Consider the following 8,565-nt stretch of genomic DNA (forward strand, 5'->3'; position numbering starts at 1 on the left):
AAACCTTCACATACTTGGTCACTTGGCGATTCATGATACGTCTCCAACGTATCTACTTTTCCAAACACTTTGCCCTTGTTTTGGACTCTAACTTGCATGAAACTTACCTAGACTGACGCTATTTCAGCAGAACTGCCATGATGTTGTTTTATGTGTAGAAAAGAAAAGTTCTCGGAATGTCCTGAAAATCCACGGAGGCACTTTTCGGAAAATATAAAAAATACTGGCAAAAGAATCAAGACCAGGGGGCCCACACCCTGTCCACGAGGGTGGGGACGCGCCCCCTCCCCCTGGGCGCGCCCCCTATCTCGTGGCCCCCCTGGACCTCCACCGATCTCTACTCCAGCTCCATATATTCACTTCGGGGAGAAACAAATCAGAGAGAAAGTTTCATCGTGTTTTACGACACGGAGCCGCCGCCAAGCCCTAATATCTCTCGGGAGGGCTGAACTGGAGTCAGTTCGGGGCTCCGGAGAGGGGGATTCGTCGCCGTCGTCATCATCAACCATCCTCCATCACCAATTTCATGATGCTCACCGCCGTGCGTGAGTAATTCCATCGTAGGCTTGCTGGACGGTGATGGGTTGGATGAGATTTACCATGTAATCAAGTTAGTTTTGTTAGGGTTTGATCCCTAGTATCCACTATGTTCGAAGATTGATGTTGCTATGACTTTGCTATGCTTAATGCTTGTCACTAGGGCCCGAGTGCCATGATTTCAGATCTGAACCTATTATGTTTTCGTGATTATATGTGTGTACTTGATCCTATCTTGCAAGTCTATAGTCACCTATTATGTGTTATGATCCGACAACCCCGAAGTGACAATAATCGGGATACTTCTAGGTGATGACCATAGTTTGAGGAGTTCATGTATTCACTATGTACTAATGCTTTGTTCTGATTCTCTATTAAAAGGAGGCCTTAATATCCCTTAGTTTCCATTAGGACCCCGCTGCCACGGGAGGGTAGGACAAAAGATGGCATGCAAGGTCTTTTTCCATAAGCATGTATGACTATTTACGGAATGCATGCCTACATTACATTGATGAACTGGAGCTAGTTCTGTGTCACCCTATGTTATAGCTATTACATGAGGAATCGCATCTGGCATAATTATCCATCACTGATCCATTGCCTACGAGCTTTTCACATATTGTTCTTCACTTATTTACTTTTCCGTTGCTACTGTTACAACTAGTACAAAACCCAAAAACATTACTTTTGCTATAGTTACCTTTATTATCATACCACCTTTGCTACTAAATACTTTGCTGCAGATACTAAGTTATCCAGGTGTGGTTGAATTGACAACTCAACTGCTAATACTCAAGAATATTCTTTGGCTCCCCTTGTGTCGAATCAATACATTTGGGTTGAATACTTTACCCTCGAAAGCTATTGCGATCCCCTACACTTGTGGGTTATCAATCCAAAATTCCTCTTAGATGCTCTAGACCATGGCGCCTAACCATTTGGAGGATGCTCAATCCTCAAAGGTAACAAGCGTCAGTTCTACACAGGAACAATCTCTTCAGCGATGCTCAATCACTTTGGGTTGTAGGTGTTTGGTTTTGGGTTTTCCTCACTGGTGATTTTCACTCAAAGTCCTCGGAGGATGGGATGCTCTCAATGACACGTGTTAGTTTCTCTCGGAGTAGCCAACCAACTAGTGGTTGTAGGGGGCGGCTATTTATAGCCTAGGGAGCAGCCCGACATGATATGACATAAATGCCCTTCAGTGATATGACCGTTAGGTGATAGGATATTTTGGATAGCTGGCGTGTAGCACAACAATGGTTGGAAATGTGAGCTCTCAAATTCCTCAGGGCTATCATGTTCCTCACTTGTAGGAAATCCGCACTGGTGAATTCCTAACTCCTCAGTCAGAAAAATTCCTCAGAGAACAGAAGATCTTCGTCTAGGCTTGTCCTTTGCTACAAAAAGGATTGGGCCACCTTGCTGCACTTTAGTTACTTTTCTTACTTGTTACTCGTTATGAATTATCTTATTAGAAAACTATCTATTACCGATAATTTAAGTGTTTTGATAACCCACAAGTATAGGGGATTAGTTATAGCCTTTCTCTATAAATAAGAGTGTCAAACCCAACGAGGAGCTAAAGGTAGGATTTGTATTACCTTCGAGTTCTATCGATCACCGATACAACACTACGCACGCTTAACGTTCTCTTTACCTAGAAGAAGTATGAAACTAGAAGTACTTTGTAGGTGCTATAGGCTAGGTTTGCGAGATAATAAAGAGCACGTAAATAAAACTAGGGGTTGTTTAGATAAAGAAACAACTAAGTTAGTTTTAGTAGAGGCCTTTTTGTCACGATAAAGTTATTTGTCCCTAGGCAATCGATAACTAGACCGGTAATCACTATTGCAATTTCATATGAGGGAGAGGCATAAGCTAACATAATTTCTCTTCTTGGATCATATGCACTTATGATTGGAACTCTAGCAAACATCCATAACTACTAAATATCATTAAGGTAAAACCCAACCATAGCATTAAATTATCAAGTCCTCTTTATTCCCATATGCCATAACCCACTTATCCGTGTTTGTGTTTCTATCACTGACACAACACAGACAATAAGCAAACCATGAACATATTGCAAACCCTACAACGGGGATCCCTCACGCTTGTGCAACATGGAGAGCACCATAGGACAACACCAATAATAAAACATGCAACTCAAACCAATCACGATCATCAATGAACCCATAGGACAAAATGGATGTACTCAAACATCATAGGATAGCCATACATCATTGGGAAATAATATATAGAGTTGAGCACCATGTTTAAGTAGAGATTACAGCGGGATAAGAGGTGTTACACCGCTGCATAGAGGGTGAGAGAGTTGCTGATGATGGCGGCGAAGTTGTTGGTGTAGATCGCCATCATGATGATGGCCCCGACGGTGTTCCAGCGCCACCAGGAGAGAGGGGGAGAGAGCCCCCCTCCTTCTTCTTCCTTGACCTCCCCCTAGATGTGAGAAGGGTTTCCCCTCTGGTCCATGGCCTCCATGGCAGCGGAGGGGCGAGAGCCCCTCCGAGATTGGATCTCTCTCTTTGTTTCCTTCTGTTTCTGTGCTCCTAGATTCTGGCCTTTCACCGTTTCTTAAATTCCCGGAGATCCGTAACTCCGATTGGGCTGCAATTTTAACACAATTTTTATCCGGATATTAGCTTTCTTGCGGCGAAAGAAGGCCCCCAACCGCCTTACAGAGTGGCCAAAGGACCAGGGGCGCACCCTACTGATACGTCTCTGTCGTATCTACTTTTCCAAACACTTTTGCCCTTGTTTTGGACTCTAACTTGCATGATTTGAATGGAACTAACCCGGACTGACGCTGTTTTCAGCAGAACTACCATGGTGTTATTTTTGTGCAGAAATAGAAGTTCTCGGAATGACCTGAAAATCCACGGAGCAACTTTTTGGATTTAATAAAAATTACTGGCAAAAGAATCAGTACCAGGGGGCCCACACCCTGTCCACGAGGATGGGGGGCGCCCCCCCTAGGGCGCGCCCCCTGCCTCATGGCCCCCTGAAGCTCCACCGACCTCAACTCCAACTCCGTATATTCACGTTCAGGGAGAAAAAATCAGAGAGAAAGATTCATCACATTTTACGATACGGAGCCGCCGCCAAGCCCTAAACTCTCTCGAGAGGGCTGATCTGGAGTTCGTTCGGGGCTCCGGAGAGGGGGATTCGTCGCTGTCGTCATCATCAACCATCCTCCATCACCAATTTCATGATGCTCAACGCCGTGCGTGAGTAATTCCATCGTAGGCTTGCTGGACGGTGATGGGTTGGATGAGATTTACCATGTAATTGAGTTAGTTTTGTTAGGGATCCCTGGTATCCACTATGTTCTGAGATTGATGTTGCTATGACTTTGCTATGCTTAATGCTTGTCACTAGGGCCCGAGTGCCATGATTTCAGATCTGAACCTATTATGTTTTCATTAATATATGTGAGTTCTTGATCCTATGTTGCAAGTCTACAGTCACCTATTATGTGTTATGATCTGTTAACCCCGAAGTGACAATAATTGGGATACTTACCGGTGATGACCGTAGTTTGAGGAGTTCATGTATTCACCAAGTGTTAATGCTTTGCTCCGGTACTCTATTAAAAGGAGGCCTTAATATCCCTTAGTTTCCAATAGGACCCCGCTACCACAGGAGGGCAGGACAAAAGATGTCATGCAAGTTCTTTTCCATAAGCACGTATGACTATATTCGGAATACATGCCTACATTACATTGATGAACTGGAGCTAGTTCTGTGTCACCCTATGTTATAACTATTACATGAGGAATCGCATCCGACATAATTATCCATCATTGATCCAATGCCTACGAGCTTTTCACATATTGCTCTTTGCTTAGTTACTTTACTGTTGCTGCTATTACAATTACTACAAAACTGCTACTGTTACTTTTGCTACTATTACCGTTACTTCCATACTACTTTGCTACTAAATACTTTGCTACAGATACTAAGTTATCCAGGTGTAGTTGAATTGACAACTCAACTGCTAATAGTTGAGAATGTTCTTTGGCTCCCCTTGTGTCGAACCAATAAATTTGGGTTGAATACTCTACCCTCAAAAACTGTTGCGATCCCCTATACTTGTGGGTTATCAAGACTATTTTCTGGCGCTGTTGCCGGGGAGCATAGCTCTATTCTTTGATTCACTTGGGATTTATATCTGCTGATCACTATGAGGAACTTGAAAGACGAAATAACTAAGATTTCTCCCTCAACTACGAGGGGAGGTAAGGAACTGCCATCTAGCTCTGCACTTGATTCTCCTTCTGTTTTGAGTAATCTTGCGACACCTAAACCTACTTCTGCTATTAATTCTGATATGTCGCATGTTATTGATGATGCCACTTCTACTATGCAGATACTTATGATGAAACTACTTCTATGCTTGATACTACTGTGCCATTAGGTGAATATCTTGATGAACAACTTGCTAGGGCTAGAGAGAATGAAATTCTTGAAACTGATATTATTGATGAAAGTGATGATGAAGGTTCTCCCCCTAAATATGAATTTCCTGTTGTTCATGAGGGTTATGTTATGGATGAAGAAACTGCTAGAGATTTTCTTGCTTGCAATGATAGATCCGATCTTAAGAAATTATTAGCTAAGCTAAAACAGAAGTCTTTGAATGCTAGAATGAAATATGACCCTGCTTTTGCTACTTCACCTATCTGTGTTACTAATAAGGAGTATGATTTCTCTGTTGATCCTGAGATAATTACTTTGGTTGAATCTGATCCCTTTTATGGCTATGAATCTGAAACTATTGTGGCACATCTTACTAAGTTGAATGATATAGCCACCCTATTCACAAATGATTGAAAATCTCGCTACTATTATATCCTTAAGATATTTCCGTTCTCATTAAATGGTGATGCTAAAACATGGTTTAATTCTCTTGATACTAGTTGTGTGCGTAGTCCCCAGGATATGATTTATTACTTCTCTCCTAAATATTTTCCTGCTCATAAGAAACAAGCTGCCTTAAGGGAAATATATAATTTTGTGCAAATTGAAGAAGAGAGTCTCCCACAAGCTTGGGGGAGGCATCTCTGATTACTTAATGCTTTGCCTGATCATCCTCTTAAGAAAAATGAAATACTTGATATCTTTTTATAGTGGACTAACCGATGCTTCCAGAGACCACCTGGATAGTTGTGCTGGTTGTGTTTTCAGGGAAAGAACAGTCGATCAAGCTAAATTGCTATTGAATAATATGTTGACTAATGAACATAATTGGACACTTCCTGAACCAACTCCTAAGCCAACTCCAAAGAAAAGGGGTGTTCTATTTCTCAGTCCTGAAGATGTGCAAGAGGCAAAGAAATCTATGAAATAAAAAGGTATTAAAGCTGAAGATGTTAAGAATTTACCTCCTGTTGAAGAAATACATGGCCTTAATATACCACCTATGGAAGAAATACATGGTCTTGATAACCCAACGCATGTAGTAAAGGTAAATTCTCTCTATAGATATGATAAAGTTGAAATCCCGTGTACTAAGTTTGCTAGCCAATGCTTGGATGAATTTGATGACATTATGGCTAGACAAGAAAACTTCAATGCTTATGTTGGTAGACAATTGAAAAGTAATGCTTATATGATTGGACACTTGAGTGATTATATGTCTAGAGTTAAGGGTGAACTTAAACTCATTAGTACACATGCTTCTATGCTTACCACTCAAGTAGAATAAATACTTAAAGTTCAAAATGATTTGCTCAAAATGATTTGTTGATGCACCTAGTCCTTCTAAGAGGAAGAAAAAGAAAAATGATAGGACTTTGCATGTTTCTAGTGAACCTGTAGTAGACACACCTGAGAATCCCAATGATATTTCTATTTCTGATGCTGAGACACAATCTGGTGATGAACATGAACCTGGTGATAATGTTAATGATGATGTTCATGTTGATGCTCAACCTAGCAATAATAATGATGTAGAGATTGAACCAGCTGTTGATCTTGATAACCCACAATCAAAGAATCAACGTTATGATAAGAGAGACTTTGTTGCTAGGAAGCATGGTAAAGAAATAGAACCATGGGTTCAGAAACCCATGCCTTTTCCTCCCAAACCATCCAAGAAAAAGGATGATGAGGATTTTGAGCGCTTTGCTGAAATGATTAGACCTATCTTTTTGCGTATGTGTTTGACTGATATGCTTAAAGTGAATCCTTATGCTAAGTACATGAAAGATATTATTACAAATAAGAGAAAGATACCGGAAGCTGAAATTTCCACCATGCTTGCTAATTATACTTTTAAGGGTGGAATACCAAATAAACTTGGAGATCCAGGAGTACCAACTATACCATGCTCCATTAAAAGAAACTATGTTAAAATTGCTTTATGTGATCTTGGAGCCGGTGTTAGTGTTATGCCTCTCTCTTTATATCGTAGACTTGAATTAAATAAGTTGACACCTACTGAAATATCTTTGCAAATGGCCGATAAATCAACCGCTATACCTGTCGGTATTTGTGAGGACGTTCCTGTTGTGGTTGCAAATGGTACTATCTTAACTGACTTTGTTATTCTTGATATTCCCGAGGATGATAGTATGTCAATTATCCTTGGTAGACCCTTTTTGAATACTGCAGGGGCTGTTATTGATTGCAAAAAAGGCAATGTCACTTTTCATGTTAATGGTAATGAGCATACGATATACTTTTTGAGGAAACAACCTCAAGTTCACAATATCAATTCTATTGGAAAAATTCCAACTATCATTATTGGAGGTTTTGAATTTCCTCTACCTACTGTCAAGAAGAAATATGATATTCTTATTATTGGGGATGTACATATCCCCGTTGAGGTAACCTAGTGTTATTCGGAATTTCTCCGGTTTCATGCGATTCGGAATGAGTTTGTTAACAAAACTTGATCAACCTTGTTAGTGGATTCCTTTTGATGAGTATGAGATGGATGAAGTTAGAAGGCAGAACCTTCTGTACCCTCCTTTTACTTTTTGTTATTTAGATTAAATAAAGCAAAAATAGTATTTTTCTGTCTGCTTTCTGAATTATCCATGCAACAAAAAAGTACCCCAAAAATAAAAGTTCTCCAAATGCCCTGAAAATGAAATATGATTTTTTTCTAGAATATTTGAGAATATCTGGAACTGAGAACACAATAGGGGGAGCAAGCACCTGGCCACGAGGGTCTAGGGCGCGCCCACCCCCATGGGGCGCGCCCCCTGCCTTGTGGGCCCATGGTGGCCCCCTCCACTTATTCCTGCACCCATGCTCTTCTTCTTCCTCCCAAAAAAATCACTATCCAGCTCAAGCACGAGTTCTAGCTCATCTTGCTGCCATTTTCGATCTCCTTGCTCAAAGCTCCATTCACAAAACTTCTCGGGGGATTGTTCTTTGGTATGTGACTCCTCCAATTGTCCAATTAGTTTTTGTTCTAGTGCTTTATTCATTGCAAATTTTTGCCGCTAAGGTGGCCCTGTTCTTGAGCTTGCATGTCAAATTTATATGTTCCCAAGTAGTTTTAATGTATGATATAGTCTCTAGGCACTTGTGGGAGTAGTTGCTATCAATTTGATTGAGTTTGGTTCACTTTTATTTGAAGTTACTAAAAATTTCAGAAATTTTCAGAAAATGATGAAGAAATTTTTGAGGGGCTCTTCGAGCCAAAGCTCGAAGGATAAACAAGCCAAGGAGAATAGAAAGCCCAAGTATAATCTCCCTCGAGTCGCGGAGGTTCGGCCGTGTGAATGGCCTTGTGATGAGTTCTTGAGAGCAGCCGGGATTGACGATGATTTTTATTCTTTGGCTGATGATGCGGGCCTCACCGACTTCCTCCACGACCAGCTCGAACAGTATCTCTTACTCACCAATACTTTTGTGCAAAATTTTTATTTTCACCCTAAGAAATCACCACCTTCAGTGGATTTTCATTTATATGATGAGGTTAGGGAGATGTCACTACGTGAATTTTGTGCGGTTTGCAAGATATCCTTTGAGGGCAGCCTAGAGGAACCA

Source organism: Triticum dicoccoides, chromosome 2B, assembly GCF_002162155.2.
Source record: "Triticum dicoccoides isolate Atlit2015 ecotype Zavitan chromosome 2B, WEW_v2.0, whole genome shotgun sequence".
Classification (NCBI taxonomy): domain Eukaryota; kingdom Viridiplantae; phylum Streptophyta; class Magnoliopsida; order Poales; family Poaceae; genus Triticum; species Triticum dicoccoides.